The 27,406-nt window shown below is 39.2% G+C and overlaps 1 pseudogene; it reads right to left on the bottom strand.

Moving 5' to 3' along the window:
- On the bottom strand, positions 1 to 26,652 carry LOC123976788 (annotated as a pseudogene).
- Between the last annotated feature and the right edge of the window lie 754 nt (positions 26,653 to 27,406).

Genomic DNA, 27,406 nt, shown 5'->3' with positions numbered 1-27,406 from the left:
TCAGAGGTATGGCTTCTTGGCCTCAAGTCTTTCATGAACAACACTTCTGACCAGACTTCTCCGGACAGTAGATGGGTGTACCAGCGTCCCACAGTTTTCTGCAGCTCTGAGCTCATGGCACTGCTGGACATCTTCCGACTGCAAAGAAAAGTAAGCATGATGTGTCCTTTATCTGCTGCAGTAAGTTTCTTTGACTGACCACTGCGCCTACAGTCCTCAATGTTGCACGTTGCTTTGTGTTTCTTCAAAAGAGCTTGGACAGCACATCTGGAAATCTCTGTCTGCTTTGAAATTTCTGCCTGGGAGAGACTTTGCTGATGCAGTATAACTACCGTGTGTCTTGTCGTGGTGTTTGACTTTTGACAGTAAACTTCTCACCTTGTGAGTTTGGCTGTTCTTCACCCACTTTTATTTCTCCTACACAGCTGTCTCTGTTTCAGTTAATGATAGTGTTTCAAACTACATACTGAATTTATGATCATTAGCACCTGTTTGGTTTAATTGTTTAATCATACATCTGACAGTATGCTTACAAACCCCCTCACTTTGTATAAGTTTACTGATTGATGTTATTTTGAAGGTGAAGGGTAGTCCCACCAAAAATTGATTTTCTTCTGTTCACTCACTTTGAATTTGTTGATATTGTCTAGTTTTGAAAGCATTCTTACTTTACATTTTTCCACACCTAAGACACAGTGCTATATATAAATGTGCTGAACCACACAGATTTTCTGGGGAAAGAGAGAACTTTACTCATATTAAGGCAGGTATTTGCTCTGCTGCCTTTGATTTTATTTTGATGAAACAGACAATACATTTTCAGTCCAAGCAATCAAAAAAAAACTATAATTGTTCTTGGGTGGATTTTAAATTTGACAAAATGCTCATCTTAGATCTCGTGTCAAACAAACTAAACTACAATATTAAGTGGTTTCGTCATCTAAATGTAGACCAGAGTGTCCTCGGTTCATGTTGACTAGAAACAAGACTTGTGTTTGCGGAGGCTAACACTTTTACATGCAACCATGACAATGAGTACATTACATTACTACATTTCTACATTTATTTATTTTGACTGTATGTTTGTCTGATTCTGATTCTGAGTGTGATTACATTTAAAAAGAAGAGGAAGATGACAGCTCTCAAAATGAAAAAGGTCTGCCAGGAGTGACAAATTACACATTATAATACCCCCCCTCAACTCATGATGTTGTAAGCTGCTGCATGAGCTTATTGATATCGTAACCACTGTGACCGACATTAACCATCAACCTAATTTAGCCATTAAAGTATATTTTACAGTGAATGCCTGCTGTTTGTTGGGACTTATTAGCCCATGTATTAGCATTTAAGTTCTTTGTATTCATCTATGCATATACAGTATTATTTACAGTAATTATAACAAGTTTCCTTTCATGTTTTTCATGCATATTCTGTTTATTCAACAGTTTGATTACCATTCCCATGATCATATAGTTTACATTAGAATTCAGTTTGACTGCTGTAGGGAAATATTTCAGAAACTAAAAATCTTTGAGAGGAAGAAGACTGTCGAGGAACACACACTTGCTACAGTGACACACAAACAACATACACAAATGATCACAATGCAAAAATCAGATGCTGTGGAGACTTTCTGCAGATCGCTGACTCTGATTAAGCTTTTAGATTACAAAAAAAGGCAATGTCATATCATTTAAACTACAAACATCACAACCTATGCTTTTCAATGAACACACAACAGCACTGATAGTGAAGTTAAGTTAACTATCTGAACTTAAATGTCAGTGTCTAGAATGATTAGTGAAACAGCAAAAATAAATTAGGGAACGGTCAGGCAGTTCAATTAAGTTGCTATTCATAGCATTTATTTCATGACAAATTCACTGATTTGCACCTTACTGTATATGAGTTTCTTTAACTGTATCGCGATCCTGAAAAATAATAGACCGGAGCACAGTTAAAGGTGACATTTTATGCTTTTCTGATTTTCTGTCATATCTATAATGTTACAGTGTCGGATGTTCATGCTAAATGTGGCTAAAGCTTCAAATAATGAAAATTAAAAGAAAGCTCTGTAAGCCAAAACCCTAGATTTTCTCACTGCTCTGAACGCTCCGGTCTCAACTTTTTTTCTAATCTCTGCTCCTATGATGTCATACAGAGCTGATTTTCCATATATGGCCACTTGCAACCCTATCCTCAGTCTGTCCATACCGCTCAGCGCAGGACGGCACGCCTGTTTTTGAAACTGAAGTTGTTCAATATGTCACCGTGAAAGTGCTTTTTCGGTTGCGAAGGAAAACTAAGCTTATTTGGTTTTCTTGAAGAATAAAGCGTTTAACAACATTAAATACGGTTTCTTTTTTCAGGCCAACAACAGTCTCATAAACATGCTTCAGGCTTTTGGCCAATCAGAACACAGTGAGCTTAGAGGGGCATTAGGAGCATCTACAGCTCGTTTCAGACAGGCTGAAATGAGGTCATGCATGAAGGGCCAGTATAAGGTAGAAAATAATTTTTGGAACTTTGAATCATGCAAAGCTGCCATACAGGAGTCACAAAAATACAATATAGGGCTGAAAATGCAGTATAATAGGTCACATTTCAGAATAATATGTCTGCCCATGTCCTTAAATATTCTTACAACCCAGAACAAGCATCTGGTGACCCCCTGCAGGGCCCAGCCTGCTAAGTTGAAAACCGCTGATTCCACCCTACTGTGCTTCCGTTTTATGTGATAGTAAGTTACTTTGATCTCTGTAAGTTTGTAAGTACAACTTGTAAAAAGATTCTGCACAAACACCATCATACACACACACACACACACACACACCTTGTAACAAGATTTATTGGCTATTACTATTGCAACAGCAGAGACTAAAAGTGTAATAAATATTGTATTTTTGCTAACTGAATTGTTACTTACAAAAGAACAAGAAATATTCCAGCTAATGTTCCAACTTATCATACACCACTGATTTGTGTGTCAAACTGAGTTGCTTGGAAGCCCATGATTCATATTCAGTTTTCGTACCTCTGTCTCTATATTATTAGCAAACAGTAACTTAAGGAGAAACAGCCATCGGAACACAGACTGACACTGTATGTGGGAGTGTTGGACTGTTGGCAGTCAACACTTTTGTTCTTCAGTTAGCTAGAATACATGGATAAAGGCAGATGATCATCTGAAATTAGTTGTTTTTTTGCCGCTACAATGCCGTAGGCATCAACAGGCAAATTCAGGTCAGACTGTCAGAGGTGAGACATTTCATTTCTCTGTTCATGGAACCCATCAAACCTAATCACAGCGAGCAAAAATAATGTCTTTTTTGTGAGGAGCAGATTCTGATCAAGTGAGGTAATTTTATAATTTAATTTATAAATAATATAACTTTTATAATACTGTATTAGGCAATGATTTTGCCATCAGCAATAAAAACTAAGGATAATATTCTGCACACATACAGTGGTGTTCAACACAAGTCTCCCATGACCAATAGCTTTGTTTTCATTCTTTGTTGAAAATACAATTTTTTTTTAAACTAGTTCTTCTTTTTAAAACACTATAAACTGATACAAATCTAAATCTTGATAAATGCATGTATCAAATTTGTATAGCTTGATCACATCTGGAATGCTTATTTTCAAGTATTCACTAATTTAATATGCTTGTTTACCCATTGTATTGCTGCAAGCTCTAATGATTTAAAGAAATTGCATCTGAACATTTCATTTGATTGTAAATAATGTCATTAGTACAGTTCAGGGCTGAATTATTCTAACTATCTAAGCTCCAAAATGCAGCTCAATGGAACCTTTTTGCAGTGGTAGTACAACGCTGAAGATATTTTCATAAGTCATTTTTACCCAAAGCAAGGCCAGGCTGACCTAGCTCCATATGAGAGCTTAATGCACATGGAGATAAAGCCCACACTTAAATATAGTGGTGGAAACATTCTGGTGTGGCGATGTTTTGCCTTTTCAGGAACTCGTAACTCACACAGGATGAACTACACACTGACCAAAGAGAAGTACCACTCTATTCTTCAGAGGCATGCTATACCTTCTGGCTTTTTTTTGTGTGGAAAATGATTTATTTTCAAGCAGGACAATGGTGCTTAACATGCAGTGACGCTGTGCCAGGACTGTTTGAAGTTGAGGGAAGAGCAAAGAGTGCTGACATGCATGCCTTTCCCTTTACAGTCACCAGACGTCAACCCTCACAGAACATCATTGAGAATATTTGAAAAGGCAAAAGGTGAAAGCTACTGTAACATCCCAAGACTGTCACTGAGATGTGCCGAGAAAGACTACTTGAATAATATGGATAGTTATATATAAACTTGTAGAATCCATACCAGGCAGAGTGCAAGCTGTGGTAAAGGCACAGTGGACTGAGAATTTTTACTTTTATTATTACTACAAAATGTTACACAATTACTAAAACTCTATGTTAGCTTATATGAGGAATATCTGCTTTATAATATTTTTTCCTGAGGACATATAAAAAAGTCTTGACACAACAAATTCATTTAAATTTCGATATTTAACCAGAATTTCTACAAAGAGTTAGGCAGTATGTAAAAATAAAAACACTACAATGAATAGGTTACAACATTGTAGGCAATAGTAAGGTGAACTTTGACATTGCCATGAACTGAGTGTCTCCTTAGTCAAAGTCTGGCTTCTCATTTGTGAATCAACATTCAAGCCTATTCTCAGCCGTCCTCATAATGACACATAGCTCGACACTTCGCCGGCATGCTTTTAATGAGACACAGTGACACTAGTTTGGACACTCTGGACACGGTAAGTATCTGCTGTGTCTTATTCTGCAGAGACGCATTAGACTTCCGCATGCTTCAGCAGGACACACATACAAACATCCAGACATTTAGATATAAGATTTGATTCATGCACTGGTATTTTGGCTGGTTTGCATTCCACTGAGGCTTCTTGACATGACCAATATATTCACAAATTCTCTCATGCACAGAAATAAATGTAGAACAGAATGATACTAGAGGTTTGGGACTGATGCACCGTGCATCTCCCACGTGACACCCTTGTCAGCAGTGCATGGTACCATATTCCATGTAAATTACTCACGCTTACGCACAACATGACACACATACACAAGCCTATTCCAAATGACAGACTTGTCAAAGGTTGCTTCACATTTAATCTCATAATTTTATATATTTGGAGCACATGTTTCAACACACATCACACTGTAATGCTGACAAGTTGTGTGTTTTCATATTTTAGTCATGCTGCAGCCCCTCACTGGATAACATTCAGAGTCTGAACAGATGAATCAGTTAAAACTTGTTTGCGCATATTTTCTGTGGGTGTATCATGTCAGAAGTACAAACCTACATTTGCTTTTGGACCCTGAGAATATTTAATAAAATGTAATATGGACCAACTAAGATTTGCATTGAACAAGCTGCTGGGAATAAATGTGGTTAGATAGAAATATACTCTAAGGAGACTATGGTTAGATACATAAAAATATCACCTAATTATTCGATTAGTTAATCAACAAAAAGCTGACAGTGTTTATAATCAATATATCATTTTAGTCACTTATAGAGCAATAACAAGCATTTCGAAAATGTCACCTTAGTTTATGATTGGCATTTTTTTAATTTTCTATGATACTTTATAGTCAAAATAATGAACAACACAACAGAATAAAAACAATAAAGAGAATATTGGATAATGAAAATAAGAATTTCTCGTGGCCTTAAGATAGACTGACAGACAGAGCTGAAGGAATGTGGTATATTGCAGAATAAATCACATTTATTATTAACAGGATTGTGTGTTTTTCCATGTGTACTGTCTTTGTGAAAAGTGGTTTCTTTATAAACCAATCTATAATTCACATGATGATGTCTATGAGCTGATATGATCCCTGAGCCACAATTCCCATTTTTTTAAGCTAGCAGATGACCTCAGACTTTGAAACAATATTAATAGAAATGTGATTATATTCTATTGGAAATGTTCCAGATCCATTATTAAGGGCCATGGGATCAGCTTGCTGTCACTTGTAACAACTCAGAATGTTAGGACGAACTACATTAGGCATCACAAACATTTTATGGCGGCAGAGAAAATAATCTACTGCTGCTTAGTGCATGCTGTGAAGTCTTGTAAGTATATAATCTTCAGTGTTTATATATATACACATTATTCATTTGTGTTGTGTTTGCTTCATGTTCTGACTTGAATTGCAATGTGTGTCATGTTCAGTTTTGAGCTGTTACATTTGTCCTACATGTTATAGGTGAGAAAGTAAAGATGCTACTGTATTTTATCTTATATGGTTGACTTCAGTCATGATACTGCAGCCAATGACTGATGATGCTGTTGTTCAACATAAATACTGATGATACTGTTGATAATTGTATTTTATCATCCTAATTTCAGTTGGTGTGGATTTACATATGTTCCGAAAACTGTGTTGAGGAAAGTGAAAAATAACTATCATATAGTGTTTGAACTCACAAACAAACAAAGCCAGCACCACGGTGACAGTATTTTCAACAGACAGTGCTCTCCTGCAGTCCTGGATTGGGTCTGTAACAGCACTGTTTAACACATCACCAACAGAAAATGGCCTATTTTGTATCGAATTACTGTCCGCTGTACCAAAATGGGATTTTTTTTATTCAGCTAAAAGACACAGCTTCACAGGTAAACTGTAAAAGGGTCGGTGTTGTATTTATTTCACTTGAATTCAGAACAAAATCCAATCATGGGCAATTTAAACACAGGGCATATTACTGCACTCAGGCTATGTTTCAGCTTACAGCTTTTGTCAAACATTATGATCAAATACTGGTAGATGCGCACACACACAGGAACACAAATGTACACGTTCACACAAACACAACTCGCTAGACACAATCACTTCTCATCAGCCTGCAGTCAGCACTCCACAAAATAAATAGCTAGCCCCATCTCCTCTCTCTCTGACACACACACATACACCCTCAACGTTGTAATAGATTTCCCTATCACCACTGCAAAAAATTGTCTATGGATATACATGCATATCCTTGATACATGATTATTAAACAACAAATAGCGGACCGAGAGGTAGTAGAAATGATATCGCAAGCAACAGAGCGAGGGCTGGAGAGAGAGAGAGAGAGAGAGAGAGAGAGAGAAGAAGAAATGGAGAAGAGGAGATGATTATGAGGTTGTATTGGCAAATGGATATTGTGAGAATCATTCAGTAAATGACAGAAGGATAGTGTAATATTTACCAAATGGTTGAATGAAAGATATACTGAATAATTCAACAAATGGCCTGGAGATGCAGAGCAAAGGATCAGGGTGATGGGATAAAAACACAGAGGGAGGACAAGACAGAGCAATTTACCAAATGGTCAATGGGACACGCGACAGATATTGTAGCAGCCTTGTCAAAATCAGACAGAAGATGACAAGGGGAGGAAACAAGAGAAGGACAGAGGGGAGGAGGTGTGAGAAGAGGAGACGAGATGGTAATTGGGCCATCATGACTGTCACTGAAAGCAAATAACCATAGCCATAATCATACCACACACTAAGAGACAAAATGTGTGTGTGTATGTATGTGTGTGTGCGTTTGTGTGTTCCTGGGTGTGGGTGAAGCATAATATTCGCTACCCATTTATCAATTACAGTTTTTGCTGCATCATCAAAAGAGTCTGGAATGGTTTCTTTGTCCTTTCAACATGTCTGTGTGTGTGTGTGTGTGTGTGTGTGTGTGTGAGTGGGAGTGCACATTATTGCGTGCATATATATTTGCAACTGAGTATCACCTCTCATACTTTCCTATTTACTACTTATAGCATTTGTGAAGTGAAGCGAAAATTTACCTTGAGAAGGTATGAACCATGAGAAACTATTGCTCAGGAAAGTTAAGCCACTAAAAACACACAAGCATGGAGAAGCACACACACACACACACACACACACACACAAAGTACATAAAAGTTGGGTAAGATGTCTAAATGACACTCATTAATAGAGACCACTAAGTCAATATACAGATAACACAAAAGCGTGATATTAACAAATAGAAGAATAAGTTGGTGCTCAACAATTTAAAATTAAAATTGCAATATTAACTGTGTGATTTTCAAATTGTAAGAATCCCTGTATGGTTCGTTCTTTCATTATTTCGTTTCAAAGCCAAATCGGAAAAACCAAAAAAACAAGTTGTTTCTTGGTTTTTCGGAAAAATGGAAAAACACTAAACAAAAAAACAGACATCTGTTTTGTTTTTCTGTTTTAAACCCATAACCGAAAACAAAGGAGCTCAGGCATGTATTTTACAATAATAATATTATTATCATCATCATCATCATCATCATCTGTAGTCATTTTGCTACAATTACACATCACACAACAGCTGCGCCTGTGTTTGCACCTGAGCTTTCTGTAAGAGGGAAGAATTTAGAAAGTTGCATGGCGCTGCAGAGAGCCCCCAGCTCCAGTAGTGCATGGTTGATGCATAATTTCATCCAGCCTTAGGGAACAATCACGAACTGTTCACAGCGCGTCGGTCGTAATAGCGACACAACCCGGACTGGAGAGGGAGTGGGCGGACCAGGGACAGGAGATTGCAGAGCGACTGGCCCGCTGCGGACGGTCAGTGAGCCTTCCCTCTGGCAGGATGAAGTTCTGATTTTACCCGAGATCCATGATGATAGAGAAATTAATAAAGCATGCTGTGAATATTTTAGAGACCGCCCAAAATATCACAAATATTGCTTTTAGGGGAGCTGATGTCTTATTAGGTGAGCTAAGCTCCCCCTGGCTCCCCCCTACTTTGCATCATGCCTACAACTCGTGCTCACTCCCCGACTTGTCACATATGGACCCATGGTCAAGGCCTATCGGCGTTTGTAACGCACTGGGGATCCCTATAGCGTCATAGGTCAAAGCAGTGGGGGAAGCCCTGTAGCGTCCGTTTGATACAGTAAAGGCAGGTAGGATACGATAAGCTATTTAACAGAAAAGACTCCTCTCCCTCGCCCTGTAAACTCCAGCGCCCCGCCCCCCTCTGTTAACTCTAGTATGGGTTGCTGGCTGGATTAAGTCTGATGTTCCTGATTTTAGCATAATCCATGCCGCGCAACTACATTCTTCCATCTCACAAAGAATATAAAGCTCAGGTCGAAACAGTGTAGCCTGAAGAGGCTGAACGAAAATTACCTGAACATAGCTGCAGCCTCCAGTACTACAGCTGTATAATATTGTCCTGTTTTTCCAAAAACCCACTAATGTTGATGTTCAAGCTCATCTTAATTATTTAATCAGGCACCGCCATCGCCCAAGTGTATCTGCTGCAGGTTTATCAAGTGTAACACACAAAGCTACTCAAATCGGACTCATTAAATATCAAAAATCAACATTTTCCTTTTTGTGTTTAACAGAAAAACAAAAACCAATGTCTGTTTTTTTGTTTTCTGTTTTTCTGTTTTTCAAAAACAAAAAAGAACTTGGTTTTTTGTTTTTTCTGATTCAATTTTTGACTTCATTGGAGATACTAGAAGATGTTTCATCCCTCATCCAAGAGACTTCTTCAGTTCTGAAATGACCAGTTGGGAAACTCAGCTATTTAACCTCTGTAGGGTCGTTTGCCAAGATTGTCAATACTGCTGGTTTGGTAGTGCTCCTGGCTGTTGTAACGACAGTCCTTATGGTTGCTAGAACCACCCGTGGCCAAGTTTGAACAACCATCGTTGGCATCTTCTCCTGAGGCCAAGAGGTAAAGTTTCCTGGGAAGTGATGAAAGGACAGCATTGTAAGTGGGGGATAAGTGGTGGCGTAGACCCCCTTCTCTGTTCAGCGACAGCTTCTCAGCCCGGATGTAAATGGCTTCCTTGACACTTCTTTTAAACCATCCATCCTCTCTGTCTAAAATGTGCACCTGGTGGTCCTCAAACGAGTGTCCTCTGTCCCTCAAATATAAGAGTCTTGACCTGAGGAGTTGGCCCTTCTGTGCTGAGCCATGCGTTTGTGTAGTGGTTGTTTAGTTTCCCCAATATACATGCATTCCTCACTGCACTGGGCTGCATAGACTATATTGCTTTTCTTGTGTTTGGGTGTGCGGTCTTTGGGTGTACCAGTATCTGTTTTAGCAAGTTCTTGGGTTTAAAAAACAAAGGGATGTGGTGTTTGTTGAAAATCCAACGAGTTTCTCTGATACTTAGACACTCTGATACAATGTTGTTGCGTTTGACCCTCTTTTCCTCATCCCCTGTGTTGTTCTTCCTGGATTTTGTGGCTGATTTCACAAAGGTCCATTTTGGGAACCCACAAGTGGCAAGTGCCCCCTTCCGGTGGCTCTGTTCCTTCTCTCTGGCTTGTGCACTTTTTGATATGTTATCCACTCCGTGGTGAAGGGATCTGATGACCCCTAGCTTATGTTCCAGTGGGTGGTGGGAATCGAAAAGTAAGTATTGGTCTGTGTGTGTGGGTTTCCTGTAAACCGCAGGCTCCTGTTCAGGGACAGCACAGTCCAGGAAGACCAAACTACTGTTGTGGACATCTTCTTGAGTGAACTTGATGTTACCGTCCATGGAGTTGATGTGTTCTGTGAAGGCTTGCACTTCATAGGTTTCAGTTTTGACACAAGTGTCATCCACATACCTGTACCAGTGGCTCAGTGCTGTTCCTCTGAAAGAGTAGAGAGCTTTGCTCTCCACTTCTTCCATGTAGGTGTTAGGCACATTAGGGGATACTAGTGAGCCCATGGTACAGCAGTGCTTCTGTCTGTAGAATCGTCCGTTGTGCTGGAAATAGGTGGTGTTTAGACAGAGTAATTTACAGATCTGGTCAATAACGTCCGGCTGCGGACTGTAGCACAGCACACACCACGCCACTCACTCACGCTGCACCCCTGGCTCAAGCCATGCCCCCTCACGGTACTGTGTCTCAATTCAGGAACTGCATCATCAAATGCTGTAGCCACAGCACCTTTCTGTATTGTCTGTTCTGCACAAGCGCATACTTATTCCCGCCAACTCGTACCACGCATGTGTGGACATTGTAGTTAACAGAATCTATTTATTGAGGATGTCCACAAATGTTGCATATAAAATGAATAAAACAGAATAAAATACCACAATATAATAAAATAAGATAAAAATAAAAATATGTTTGTAAGGATCTTAATAGAAACATAAAACTTTGGACTAACATGAATAAAATGCTTAGTTTTAAAGATTATATGATTATTTAGATTAACAACACTAAACAGCTGAAATGAAAAAATTTTATTTAAAAAAATAATTGTACTTATTTGTCCAATAAGATCATAAATTCATCTTTTGCTGTACTGAGCTGTGATTACCTACCTGCTGCTTCTGCTGCATCATTACTTCCTGTTGGAACCAGCGTGTACTGCACATGATCGCGCAGCATAACCGTGGTTTAATGACGTAGAACAACGGCAGAAACACTGTAATTCTGGTAGCTGCACCAACAAAAAGTGTCATGGCTCTGTGTGTTTGTCTGCCTCGGATCGTCACTGATTAATTAGCCCACCTACGAGGCTCACCTGTGAAACACCAACGCAGCGTCACTGATGGCAGAATAGTTTTTTTAGATTGCTGAGAGTTTATAATCTAAGCAATATGACATAATTTTTGGGCCTACATGGATCCCTCCATTCAGGCTTTGGTCGACTTCACTGTCCGCTCTCTGGCTTACCCCCTTGTTCAAATCCCACCTTCTAGTCAGAACTTTGACCTACACAGAGATCTGCGCTAATGCCGCGCCCCTCACTCACACCATCACGCCCCTTGCTCACGCTACGCCCCATGAGCTGTTTCCTTACAGTTTCCTGCTCATGTGGACTGCCTTACACATGGTGGGGATGCAGGTTAACAAGAAAGTCACATCATAGGACACCATGGTTTCATTTCGGTCCAGTTTCAGTCCTCGAAGTCCTGGATTTTTTGATGTGGTGAGGCATGTTATCAACCAAGGGGGCTAAGATGGTAGATATTTGGCAGTGTTGTACGTGACCGAGTTAATGCTGCTGATAAGAGGCCTGAGTGGGGCTCCTTCTTTGTGTATCTTGGGTAGTCCATATATGCAAGGAATGGCAATACTGTTGACAGGTGATGGTGTTTTCTTTCTGTAGTTTTTGTAGACATTCTAAGGGCTTTTTCTTGTATCCGCTGGTTGGGTCTCGCCTCAGTGTCTCATATGTGTTTGTGTCCATTATTGACCTTGTCCTGGTAGTCTGCTGTTTTTAGGACCACCGTGCATCTTCCTTTGTCCGCAGGTAGGATAGTGATGTCTTGATCCTTGCTCAGTGATGTCACAGTCTTCCTTTCTTGGAAGGTGAGGTTGGAAGGGGGTGCCTTCACATTAGAAAGGGCTGCCGATACCTTTAGCCTGAGCTGTTCTGCTTCTGTTTCTGATAATTTCTGATTCTGTAGCTGTGATGAGGTCCACTATAGGCAACTGCTGTGGTGTGATGTCAAAGTTTAATCATTTGGCCAAAACGTCTTCCTCTGGTTGGGTGAGTTCCCTATCTGACAGGTTTTTTACCCATCTGTTATGTTTCCTGCGTTGTGGGGTTGTTGTCCTTTCTCCTCCAAGAAAATTCTTCTGTTTTGTTTGCATTGCTGGCTGTAGGTTTTGGAATTTCCGGGTCCGTCTTTCCTTGCTCTTGTTGAAATAGCTGTGCTTTCTTGATAAAATCCATGACGTTTTCCAGTACTGTACTGGGCAGATGTTTTTTCCAGTTTTTGGTGTACATTGAACGATTCTTTAACCAGGGCTTCAATGGTGAAATGGATCTGTCTCACTCTCTCATTCAGTAGCTGGCATTGCGCTTTCTCCAAGATTGTGAGAATAAAGTAGATTATCCACAGTGATATTTGCAGGACTAAATCCTGTCAGGGCCCTTTGGGGATTTTGTACATGAGATTTAAAGTTAATGAGTCATGGCTATTGACAAGTGATTCCTCTTTAACACTTCAGATGGGAGAATTAGATCATATTTGGCTGCAATTGCGCCACATGTGGTAAAGAGCCGTCGTCGCATATGTCAAATAATCACCACCCCTAAAGGGATTGTTCAGGATTTTTGAGAGTGGGGCTGTATGGGGTCAGTGTATTACCTGCAGTAGATTTGTGAGAGGCATACAGTAGACTAGACCGTACAGACAGATTTTTTTGTTTCATTTAGTTTCTCAACATCAATCTACAACTCTTTTGTTTTTACCACCCACATGCTGTGGATAGGATCAGCAGACAAACATATTTTAGCCACCTAAATGAAAGCCCACCAAAAAAAACCAATATCAGTTAAAGTGCACATTTCCTTTATAGAGTGCACAGGCAATTTGCGTGTATGTGTAGGAAGGTCTATGGTCTATGGCTGAGAAAAACTCATAGAAAACGTAGTTACAAAGGAAATGGCTGTCTGACAGCAAGGTGCTACTACTGCCTGACTATGGATAAGTACCTCAAACAGCTCCACTTCAAAAATCCTGTACTACATTTATTAGGATTCAGCCAGATATCTAGAAAATGCAATGTTATGAGAAGTAATGGGCACATGAAGTGCAAGTGGGATCCCTGATGAGTAAGACGCACATGCCTAGTGACAATCTAGTGTCCAGGCATAATTCCTGTTGCTTGTACAGTCACTGAGATCCTACAGTTCCTCGGGATTCTGATCTGATCAGACCAGTGTTTGTAGCCTCAAACCTGCACGATCTCCGACCACAACCATTGAAGAATGTGGTTTCTTCAAACTAACTGCACAGTTCAACCTGTGGAAGTAGGCTGGCTTGACTTTGCGTTGAGTTGAGGCCTAATTTTTGTTTACGCAGTGTATCCTGACATTTTCTGCAACACAATTTTGAAGAAGAAACACGGCACACACATGCATGCACACATACACTCACAAAGCCTTGCTGTTACTAAGTGGAAGCCAGTTCCATAATTATGTTTCCTCTCTGTCTGTCTGATTACCAAAATAACAATTTCAAGATGGAAGCAGTATGCAAATAATGCAGCGTGTGTATCTGTGAGTATTTCTGTATTTGTATTTCTCTGTGCGAGAGAGAGATAATCAGATGCCAACTGAGCTGTGAAAGTGATTGTCATGGAGCACAGTGTAAGAGAGGGAACAATCAAAGAAACACACTACTTATCACACTCACACATCCACACACATGCACAGCACACAGTAGGATACGACTAATACGGGAGTTTTGGATCTAAGATTGCAATTTGGGAAGTAATTATGATTTGCTACTTTTTTTGGTTTTCACATGACTATCAGATGTACTTTCATCTCTTAACAACACACCAACAACATAATTGCAAAAGTAGGAGAAGTAGATCATGAATCATCGTTAGCAGCAGCAGTAGCAGCATCTCTACACTTGTGGCGTGTACCTGATTTTAAAATTTTCCCACTTTTATACTTCAGATCTTTTTTATTCCCTGCGTGCACACAACTGCAGCTGAACTGCACCAATAACCGGAAGTCGTTGCATTAACTGTGTCTGATTCACATTAGAAAATGAAAACAAACACGCCAAGTCCACATCTCTGCCTTTTGAAGACTTGCCACTTTGATTTATATTGCTGCTTGCGGTGACATGGCTTGCCAATCACAATCACGGCAATGTTTTTGAGATTCAATATAATTCAAGGACCAGTCAACCATTTCAGTTGACCTTGAACCCTGACTTGTGGTTTACAGTATTCGGTTTGTATATATTTTAAATAAACTTAATAATGAAGACATAATCATCCCCTCTGTCTCACATTTACCAGTCTGTCTCTTTCTCCAATCAGACTCTCCCCTGTCTTTCTACTTCCTTTCTTCCAATCGTGTTTCTTCATTTCCTTTGCTTCTCTCTGTTCTGATCCTGTCTCTTGGAGTGTGACCACTTGTTTCCTACCTTTGACAAGAGGAGATCTGACTTGACCCATGCATAATTGCACATCTGTGTGGTGCTGAGGGTGTCTGTGTCTATATGTGTCTCTGTATGTGTTTGTGTGTGTGTGTGTGAATATGAATGTCTGACATGGGTGTCTTTGCATATAGATGTGTCTGCACCTTTCTACCTCTCTCTTCATTCCGCTCATTCTTTGCGTGTGTCAGTGTGTGTGTGTGTGTGTGTGTGTGTATCAGTGTGTGTGTGAGATTACTCAAACCCCCCCAGGGAGATACAATGTCATAGGTCACACCCTTAACACCTCTGCTCTATTCTCTCTTCCCCTCCATGTTAACACAGGTTTAGAGGCCCTCAATTTAGAGGAGATAACAAGCACAGGTCAATTAAGAGGGGAGATAACAAGGCAAAGTGTGATAGAGAGACAACACCGGGGGGCAGCTTCTCACATTAATGAGCCATCGGAGAGAGAGAGACAGGAAGAGAGTGAGATGGGGAAGAAATGTTTGCTACAGATTCAAACCTTCCATCATACAGTTCCTGCACACATCAAGTATTACAGTCTGGTATGCAAAATATTTTAAGAGTTGATATTTGGCGTCTAGGCTCTGAAATAAAAACAAAATTTAAAAAATTGTACCTAGGAGAGAAAGATACGCTTTCAAGGACAATTCTGGGAAAGTAGAGAAACAAATTTTAATTGTTAGATGTTCAAATTAAAAAATGTGAGGTGGCACTGGCAAGAGTGCTATGCGACGTCCCATGCACAAATCACTCATAGAGAGTGTTTTAACTTTTAACTACTTTTCAGACCCTCTTAGCAACTTGCGACAGCTTTATCTATTCAGACCATCAGTCTCTGCCAACAGCGCCGGGGTCTCTTCCTCTCCTTTTGCTCTGTGTGTGTGTGTGTGTGTGTGTGTGTGTGTGTAAATTTCCATTGCTGTATTGCTATCAGAAACAGGTTTGCATTTGCACTGCAGTTTGCTGTGAAGCATTTATTGATCACAAGTCAACCAACAACTTAAAGAATACAGTAATGAAAACTGATTGCCAGAGTTGCGTAGTAATGAGTTACATTTACTTCGTTACATGTACTCAGGTAACCTTTTTAAGTAAATTGTACTTGAGTAGTTTTAATACATCATACTCTTACTTGAGAAGTTTAGTAGAGGAAAATCATTACTTTTACTCCATCACATTTGGATACATTCATTGCACTACTTCACTACTTATTTGTTTAGACTATTTACTGTAGTCAAGCATCCACATGACTTGCCGACAGAATAATGGGTAAAGCTACAGCATGGCAGCATGGCTTTCAAATAGCACTAGCAGCTAATATTTAGGCTAGATTAAAATTTAAAGCATGACTGATACATTGTTTCAACCACAGATGATCTTCCTCAGGTTAACGTGAAGAAGTGAACACACCTGTATTTACTAGGCAATAAATTATGGAACATCACAGAATCATCTACTAATTTGATTTGTTTGCCAAATCATAATGTAATATCTGGGACAACAAGACAATCATTAAAATTTTTAAACATCTTTACTGTTGGAATACCAACAGACTATAACATTAATGCACTATTTTGTAATCACACTTGATGGATACACACTGGAAATATTGTCCTGGTATGTCTGTGTATGTGTTTGTATGAGGCAGGTTATCTAATCAAGAGATAATGGCTTGTCATTTCATCACAAATAAATACAAATAAATAAGATTACGTTCACATCTTTACCTTTACCTGAGGAAGACCATCTGAAATAATTCTAGTCACATCCACATCAAATAAAAGAATAGGGGAATATGACCCATTGTTTTTTTTTCTTAAGTTACTCACTAAGTTACTCATTACTCACGTATTTGTTTAAATCTCAACTTAAACATTAATTTAATCAAATCAAATATAAAACCAAAGCTATTTAACTCTGCCAGGGCATTACCTTTTATAGCTTATAAAGTTACCATCAGAGTCCACGATCATAACAACAGGCACCTTATGAGCAACAGGTTAACATATATAAATCTGTTTTCTTGATTTATTTTTTCTGAGCACAGAAGCCGTTGCCATGGTTACTATCCATAGAGCGCCTGCTGTTTACTCGCGGAGCGCTTGTCTCATGTTCACCTGAAGAGCGCCAAGCAATCCTGTGGGGCCAAGTGACTATGTTGTGATTTTAAGAACGTTCCCAAGACCGACATCTTCCCCAATACTAATCAGCATGCAGTGTGTAGCTATCTACTTTGCTATGGCATTTGATTGCTTGTCTTGCTTTAGTTTATCTACTTCTCCCACATGCTGCATCCCTCATAGTCTGCCGAAACCTCCCTCCGCTGCTTGTTTGGGTGGGTGTTTTGCAGCATCAACATCCCACCCCTCCTGTAACCCATGGTTTGACTGTACGTGTATTCAGAGCCAGTGAGCAACGGACTTTCAAAATAATAATAGCAATAAAAACTGCGTTAACGTGCGATAAAATAATTGTTGGCTTTACTTAATAATAAGTAAATATAATAACGCGTTAACGCGCCCAGTCCTAGTTAATAGCAAACTGTTTAAACTAGGCTAAGCTAAGATTTAGTTGGAGACGATGCTGCTGCTGCTGCTGTATGGCTGTATTCCAGCAGCCTCCTGCTTAAGCTATGTTTTCATCTGTAGTAACTGTCACTGGCAACATTTAGTTATTTACCACACTAACCGTGAATATTCAGGTATTGTATATGCTTTAAATCAGATTTGGATTCATATTTTTATTTGTTTTGCAACCTGCTACACAACAGATTTTCAACATTTTGCTGTATCTTTTGGTATGTGAAAGCGTGATTTTTTTACCCCAAAAGGGAACATGTCCTTGGTGTTTGCCGCTTGATAACGCGATGCCAGTCTGACATACAGAAGACAAAAATGTCAGCTTAGTTGAACTTACCACACACTAGAGTGAAGTTGCATCATGTTTTGAAAAGGGAAAGAAAGACAGCTGAAGGCAGACAAATAGACAAATAAATAGATTATACGAGGTGTTGCATTGCACTGTGCCACAGAGAGCACTGCCCTGCTTTTGATTCAGTACCTTGCATACAGTGAAGGTTCCCATATAACCAATTCTATATGATCAACAATCCCACAGCACAAACAACAAAGAAAGCAGTTCTGTCTTTTGTGCAACATCTTGAAGTATGCCACATCGATTGTCTGATCACATGTAATAACATATTGCTCCCAAGCTGTCCTTGCACTGACATCTGTATCAGTCTTTATCTTTTAGCTTTACTGAGCTGTCTGGTGTGCATTTCATGCTGGCCTCTCAAAGCCGTTGGACATTGACTGTGTGTAAAATCAGATTCCTCCCATCTCAAACATCCATGAAAATTGCCACATTTGATGACAACGATCCAATGTAACGGCCTGATGAAGAGTATCAGTGTCAAGTGACATTTTCACTGAAACATATCAGTCAAACACAGAGCACTGAGCACAAGATATTCTCTCCAGCTGTCAAGACTCGGATCAGATTTACTTTGAACACATTATCAAGTTTTCAAATTACTGCCACTTTAAAGCGATATAGCTTAATATCAAGACTCTGCGTGACCAATCAGCACAACATTTGTTGAGTGGCTATTAGAGCTGCTCTTCTACTGTATGCCAATTTTGGGGAAAATACTGGCAGTGTGATTATGTCTAAACTGGTAGTGAGCTTTCCAATGCCCCCATATTGTTATTCTGGCCTAAAATCGAGGGTTGGCATAGTAACACTCATGGAGGTAGCAGATTTAACAACCTCACCAAAACATGTAGTACAGTAATTGTCTTTTTCATCAGTGGGTGGTATTTTTAAAATTAGTTTTGTGCACAGTTTGGTTCAGTAAACCTACAGTTAGGCACGTGGACATCCTGCTTTATGGTGTGCAAAAATCTACATAATGTTGATGCTGTACAGTCGAACCAATGTGTGTATGTTCAGGTAACACCGTAATGATAAATTGAAGTGTAAGACATCAACCAGTAAATCAAGGTTATGAAAGTGGTTTCAAATAAAATCGTAGGTTCTAGGTTGATATCTCATTTTCCATTTGTAATCGTATTCATACACTGAATAAGTTTGTTCTTTATAAATCACCATTGTACCCAGATAACAGGTGTTGAAGTCAGGTGATAAGGAACTCCAATTGTATCTGTCATAGAAAGCACTGTATTCAAGTATGCCTAAAAAAGGGGCAATGGATGGCAATGTGGGTCTGTCAATTAGTCCACAACTTTGGACCAGACTCAAATATGTATTGGATGGATTAAGATGAAACTTTGTACATATATGTATTGGCCCCAAAGGATAAATCCTATTGACCTATTGACTTCTTCTAGCTCCAGCATGACATTCAAATGAGTGATTGTGTGTGAAATCTCTTTAGTAGTGCAAGTATTGGATACTGTGCCCTTTCCTTTGGCACAACATTTTGTTGAAATTTCCATACCCAAATAAAATCAATTCTGTCTCAATATTATTGTAGGCATGTGTATGGGTAGTAAAAAAATCTTAGTGACCGTCAGATTTGTAATGTTCAGCCACCACGCCTCTCGAATTGTCCTCTTAAGCACTTTGGTGTTAGTAGTTTCATGATTTAAATGTTCATACAGGGTTTATCATTATCTCTGCTGTTTCAAAAAGGCCATTTCACCATGCCAATTGAACTGTTCAGATATCACGAATCCCTAAAATCATTAATATTCAGATTTAAGCCTTTTTAGCCTTAAAAGCTCAATTTCCACTGTTCAGATTTCAAAGCAACTATCAAAACATCCAGGTGTGGTTTCTAGGGCCTTCTGGAGTCATTTATTTCTGTGTTTTTACAATTTTCAGATGATTTCATGTGTAATTACCTTGAAACAAGGCTGAGCATTTCACAAGTATTCCTCTAAAGAAAACAGGGAACGACAGAGTACTGGGCTGCAGGTCTGAGACTTACAAAAATGCTGCTTCTGATTGGTGCCTACTCAGTAATTTGGCCAGACTTGTTGAGATCAGAACAGAAAATTGATCTCGGACGGAAGAAGGTCAAGGTGAGAAACGTGTATGAGAAAAGATAATTGTGAATATTGAATCTGTTAACTGGTTGCCCGTCAGATTGATCACATGACTCATTAGGCAAAGAAAAGCTACTCTCAAACGTTGTTTACTTAATCAACTGAGTCAGGGTAGTGGTGAAGGGATTGTTCAAATAGGCCGATGGTTTGCGAAGTGATTTCATGGTACCTAGGAAAAGTGTTTTTAACTATTTTTGAAATACAAAAATACAGTTATTTATTTTGATACATGGCATGGCTGTTTTTTTGTTTATTTTGATGTACTTAAATTTAGAGCAGTGGTCGGCAATAGGCAGCCAGATTGCTTTGATAGAAGAAAAATTAGTGATTGTGTCTCCAAAATAAAAGTGAGAACGTTTTTTGCAGCAATGCTTCATGTTGAGTTTATTGAGAGCTTTTACTTTGAAAAGTTCTGAAGGACATTTGAAAGAGTCTCTGGCTTACTTGTCACACCTCTGAAAAAGCCGTCAGTAAACGTGTGATTGGATTCCCCTGAATTTCCTCAGGGAAATGAAAATTAGTGTTCATATGTTTATGAATGTGGATCAAACGCCGGGACGCACACACACTGCAGGCTAATCAATTTATTTAACAAGGGAGAAAAAAAAGTCTGCAGGATTTTAGGGTTGATCATACAATTCCTCCAATACAACAATAACAGATTGTGTGTCAAATTGAGATTTAAATCTTGGAGACATACATAAGACAGACAGAAAAAGAGTTCATATATGTCCTTGTGTGTTGTTGCTCCTTGAGATACTTGATATTTACTAATGGCGGGGAAAAGTGGAAAGAAAAGGCCATCTGGACTCTTGAGTGTTTGTTTTCTCTGTGCATTCCTGAATGTTCTCTCTCTACCGTGGATGTTCTCTACCTTGTGTGCAAACTTGGATATGTGTTTGTTTGTGTTTACCTACAGTATAATCGTGTCCTATAGTCATGGGGGCTTAGGTAGGCCAAGGTAAATACTCAAGCCCAGTGTGGGATAAGTGATTTTGAGTTGTTACTGTGACACATTTTAACATATGCTGCAATGGCACATTTGAGGCAATGCGGAAAAAAATATAAGGACTATGATGCATCACCTGATCAGATCTACTTATTAGCTCAAGAGACCTAAGGAGACCTGTGGCAATTAATCAGGACTTGACTCAGGTCCCAGGTGAGATCTCATGTAAAGGGACTTGTGTGGAGCCTCTAGTTCCAGGTCATGTCTGGGAGCTTCCACATCACTCTGTCCTGCTCCTGCCATGAATTACGCATAACCACAGGTCGCTTCCCTTCCTGTGTATGACATCTTTGACTCATCCATAGACAGCTACCACATAGGTTTTGGCAGAGACAGAGCTAGGTCCTATGGACTTAATGACAACTGGGGAATTGCCTCTGCTGGAGTCTTCCTCCACCTTTGTGGTATACCACCTTTTGGCCAACCATCATCTTTTACCTGCCATTAAGACAAAAGTCTCTCCAGAGAAACTCTCATATTTTCACCTGAAAACAGAAACCAAAAAAACATCACACTTTTACATACACTGAGGACTCCAGGCCATCTTTACACACAAAGCAAATGTGTTCATGTAATATTTCACATATGAAATGTCCAAAAACTACGGTGGCCCAGAGATGTCAGGCCAAATACAAAAGCCACAACACAAATACAAAAGTCACTATTAGATTTTGTATTTGGCCTGACACATCTGGGCCACCGTAAAAAAACAACATGTACTGTACGTTTATGTGAATATTTTACATGTGAAATAATATTTCATATATGACAAATTCACTTGTACTTTTTTGCATCGGAAAACACACAAACAGTAAAAAATTAAAAATCTTTGTGTGTCTTGTGCATACACATGCTTGATGACCTATATAGCTGCCTACCAGTATGGAGAAATTCCACTGAGTTGGGATCTTTGAAGTCAACTCTGCTTGGCTCACATTGCATTCAGCTGTCATTCTGGATAATTCACACATGCAAACACACACACACAAACAAACAAACAGCATAAATAGGTAGAAATCACACAATGTACATTCACATAGTGGACCAGCAGACACATTTTACTGTAGATCAAGACAAGGTGCATTGTTATTGTGTGAGAGACTACTGAGGCAGTCAAATTGGCAGGAGATGGAACATTTATCAATTCCATTTTCTCGTTTGCAAGGGGAAAACACCCATTAAAGCACACACACAGAAATGTGTAATACAGCACACATAAAAGCTAAGTCCTCACTTACTAATGCTACTGTAACAACACTTGAAAACATGGATAATCATTACTTTGCTAATGTCGTGACTTAATAAGAGACAGTGAGACCACATAGATGGTGCCAAAATCACAAGAGAGTTACATTAACAAAGCCTGTGGATTGCATTAAAGTTTTAAGTCACCTGAAAGCTAATTGTCCACTAGACTATCTGGTCCAGAGGACTGGAAAAAAATGTTGTAAAAATTGTTCTAAATGGTTGTGTAACAGCTGAGGACTATAGCAAAATACTATATATATGTAATTACTAATAGATTATCTGTCTTGCTACTGTCTACTATATAACATTCTGAATGTGTTAGAAACAAAAAAAAAAGTCTAGATGCTGAAGGGGATGCATGGCTGCATTTGTCAATATTTTTCTTGAGCAATAAAAATTACAACAAGTTCAACAAATAGGACAGGAACTCATCATAGCAACGCCAACAAGAGTTAAATGTTTGACAGCCTAGTAACCAGCATTATGTACAAACAGCATGCTGAATCTTGTCCTTGGAACAGGAGGAGGCGAAGCCATATCCGATAACTTGGGGGCATGATGAAAGCTTGGAAGAGGGTTAACTGTGGGGACTGATTAACAATGAGCTTCCTCTGTCGCCACTGGAACAACATTCTGTTGGGTTGTCTTCATTAGTAAGTATTCTCATCTGACTGGAGGGTATTCATGTTGGCTTTCAATAGAAAGCTAAATTGTTTCACTTATTTATATTTCTTTATGTTCACATATGCCAAGGACAGTGCCATAAGGACAGAGTTTTGGCAGGTTGTCATTCCCCCTAACCGTATCAACAAACATGTGTGTCTAACTGTAGTATGTCTCGAGATGCTAAGGCAAAGGCTATGAGGGCATCGAAAGAGATACATTTATTCACCAAAATATCTTTTAAATTTCCTCCTCTGGACAGTGTGAATGTGTACACAACATTTAATGCATCTCCATTCCTTAGTTGGTCTCCACTCTCTGGCAGAAATAAAAGCCAAATATACATAAGCACTACAATGTCTCAAGCTCACAACCGTATGTAGGTATATTCCCATTTTCCATTTTGTAAACTACTAATTTAAATAAAACTAAACAATAAAGGACCACTTTTGTTTACTCAGTACAGTTCATCAACTTTAATTAGTGGATACCTGGGAGGTCATGTGTGGTGAGAATAAGTAAGCTCTCATAAGAAGACACAACAGGGAGTAGACCAAATCTGGACATCTCAATAAATGTTTTATGAGAGAATGTTTTGCTACTGCAGTGCACACCTAATGGACAAAAACACAAACAAGTCATTCCAAACAATTCTTAGTGGGGCTGGGCCAATATAAAAATTTCCAGCTGGTTCGATATTAAAACGTACAATGTGTAAGATATGGCCAGAATTTAAGTTTAATACATTCAAAAAATGAAACAAAAATGAACTAACTGGCATTATTTCAAAGTTGTCTATGTATTGTGTTGCAGACTTAAGTTACTGAAGTGAGCATGTTAACCAGCTCCTGCTCCTGGGTCAGCCCCAGATCCCGAGCTAATTGGAGACTCTTGGACATCCAGCTCTCTGGCTTCTTTTTTGTTGGACCTTCCTTTGGAGCCAGAGAGCAACCAAACTGTTAGCATTCAGCCAGCTAGCCTGTCGGCAAGATCTGGACCAGCCAGTTTCTTGTCAGCCCTCGCCCCAGAACCACTCTCAGCAAAGCCTTCCAGAAGGAGACGTGGTTCTCTGCTGTCCAGCTTCACCGAGTCATCGCTACCCAGTTCATTCCAGTCGTCCTGACCACTGACCAGCTCCTCGTCCTCATTGCACGTGTCCCATGTGACTCAGCTGCTTCTGAGTGGAATGTAATGAGAGCCCATGAATGCGAGTGTAGTGGCAAAACAATCGGGACAACTGAGTGACTCATCGTGTTTTTATTTGTCTCAACAACCATTACCAACTTCAGTCACTAATAGGGTACCGCAGACAGTGATCCGAGCCCAGACATTAACACTTTAATTGACGCAGCTTTTCTAGCCTTTACGGTACTGGTTTGGGGGCCCAGGAAACTCACAGACCAATTTTATGTGTTGTAAATGCTACTCATCTAATCAAATCTGTGCATTTTGATAAGCAATGCAACTCGAAGCAGTGCGTGAGATACATACACGGGAGAGACGAGAGACAGTCGGAAAAATAAGTTATTCAGAAGAAAGTAATTTCACGTGATGGTGTGAGACAAACATATTATGTTAATCACATTGTCATATTGCTTTTTACTAATGCGATACAAGTTGGATTTAGCACTTTTGGCACATACGTATTGCTAAAGAAAGCTACTACTGGTTTGCTTGAAATCAAACCGGTTTAATCTTGTACACTGGACCGGACTGGCAAAACCAGAAACCGACCCAATCCTAATTCTCAGTATTACAAGGTCCATAAAGACGAGAAAGATGAAATTAGTTTCCAAGATCAAAAGAAACAGAATGATTAAAGGAAAAACAGACTGAATGATAAAAAGATTTGGTTCGTAGGATCAGCTGAGATCAGTCGTTATAGAAATTAACACTGAAAGTCCATCAGATTTAAAGAGCCTTATCTCCATATCAGTCATCAAGTTCATCATCAAAACACACTTTACAGGGCTCCAGGGTCGTGCAGAGACCTTTGGAAGGGCAGGTGCTCAAAGTATAAAAAGGGCACATGGAACAAGGATTTAAATAGGACTCTTCTCATACTATTGACATAGAAATATATTGTTATGTATTCCTTGTTGACACACATATACAGATGCTTCTGTATCGATACATCAACAAATGCTGAGATGCAAAAAGAAACAGGGAATACCCAACTCTAGCTTTAAAAACACTGTGGGATGACATAACTTACAGGGAACAGTTGCTGTTGAGGGGTTGCTATGGATGCGGCTGCTGCTGCTGTTGTGTTGTTGCTGATACTACTGGAGGTGATCTGTAACTACAGATATTAAAACAACTATAGGATATATATTAGCTGATTAAACAATTATGTGATTTTTGAGTGTTTGGGACTAGCTCACAGTGACTGACCTGCTGTAATACTGCAACCACTACCAAGGCTGACTGCTAGTGAGACGCTCACAGAGCTGCACACCAAGAGCTGGTAGAGGAAATAAGATACCAGATTTAAAAAAAAGAGTGGGAAATAAACTGAGAAGGAAACATTAATGGGGAAAGGATGAGGGTGGCCATGGCAGGCTTAAGAGTGAGACAAACAAATCTATAGACAGAGGTGTGTGTGTCTGTGTTGCTTGCTTGTGTTTCTACAGTATGCAAAATTATGATAATGATTTTATATATTGCATTGTGAATCTGAGATATATTTGGATTTTTATTGACTATATGTCTGATCATTTATCTAAATAAATAAACTAGCCTTAATCTTTTATAATATTCCTGACATCAAAGTAAAGAGTGAAGAAGAAATGGCCCTATTAGATTTCAGAAAAATGTTTGAAATGTTTTTGAATCTGGTATCTTATTTCCTCTAACTGCAACTCTTAGTGTGCAGCTCTGTGCGTCTCAGCGTCTCCCTAGCAGTCAGCCTTGGCAGATGCTGCAGTATTACAGCCAGTCAGTCACTGTGAGCCAGTCCCAAACACTCAACAATCTTTACATCTTTTCATGTCACATAATTGTTAAATCAGCTAATATATATCCTATGTTTGTTTTAACAATTCATACATTTTTCTGACATCTTAGAGGGCCATTTCTTCTTCACTCTTTACTTTGATGTCAGTAATATTTTTTTTACATTGGCACTGACATTTTTATATGTACTTCCAGTTATTGAGTTTTTATTGTAGTTGAGCTGTTGTAAACACTACTGTTGCTGTCAAAATGTAAATATATTCAATACTGTTTTTAAAAAGGGCTGAAGTAGGCTGTAAGTTGGAGGAATAGGCTTAGAATTTTACCAGTGTTGTTATACTTATTTCAAGGCACAAGGCTCTTATTAAGTCACTGTAATAATCCTAGTTCAAGTGAAAAGATTTTAGTCAAATTACATAGAAAAGATCAGACCTCTCGACGCCTGTGAAACTTTTCTCCCCCAAACAGAACGAAGTGAACAGAGCACCTTTGTTTATAGTGTAGAAGTAACGTTATCTGTCGGCGTGTCGGCATGTCAGCCGATAGCTGATATTACTTCTAGAGGCAGGCGACACACAGCAATATACACAATAATTGTGCATGCCCTCTTTGCAACAATCCACAACAAGCACATTGTAGCAAACCCCTCTTACCGGCAGAATCGAAAGGTGTCCTGTAGGCAGTGTTGCTGAATCACTAACAGTGTCTGAACGGGAGGGCTCGTCATGGATGAGGTCATCGGGTGAAAGTTCATCAATTGGGTCATTTTATTTACTGCGAAATTATTATTAATTCATTTTACTGATAGTTTGATCGGGCAGGCCTTCACAAAAGGGCCTTTACAACTTTTAAAATAAATAAAATGAAGGAAATTTTGCATTTGAAAAGAGGGCACTTTGGGCAGCAAAGGGCAAAAGGGCAGGTGCTCAAGCACCCATTGCACCCCCCTCTGCACGTGTCTGCAGGGCTCACACAAGTTATCAAGAATAGTGCTCACAGAACATCTTGATTGGACCAAATATCATCTAATTGTATTCTGCACAAAACCTCAAGGTTATATAGCCCACAAAATATGGTCATAATTTGCTTTTGTCCATTAATGCAAGGTCAGTAAAACCTAAAACAGACCTACAGAATACAAGTGGAACCATGGTTTGTCTGCTTTACTACAATTTCAACTTGGTTTGCCAAAAGAAAATAAAACAGTTATTATGTTATTATATTAAAAGTAGATGAGGACTATAAAACTATAGCAATTTACAATTCCAGAACAAGAAGGTAATGGGATTATTGTGTTTAACTGCATCAACTTTGAAGCATTGTTGTTTCTGGTGGTTCACTTCCACATATTTCTAATAATGTCTAACAGTCTTTATACAAAAAAACAAACAAAAATAGTAAACCTTTTAAGGCTTTCAGTCTTCTGATCATCCGTTTACCTGGTAGAGTCCACTGAATAATACAGATGTACCTTACTGACCAGGAGGACCACC

This window comes from Micropterus dolomieu, linkage group LG09, assembly GCF_021292245.1.
Source record: "Micropterus dolomieu isolate WLL.071019.BEF.003 ecotype Adirondacks linkage group LG09, ASM2129224v1, whole genome shotgun sequence".
In the NCBI taxonomy this organism is placed as follows: Eukaryota; Metazoa; Chordata; class Actinopteri; order Centrarchiformes; family Centrarchidae; genus Micropterus; species Micropterus dolomieu.
Note: the sequence above shows the minus strand (reverse complement) of the source record. Positions and strands in the feature narration are given on the sequence as shown.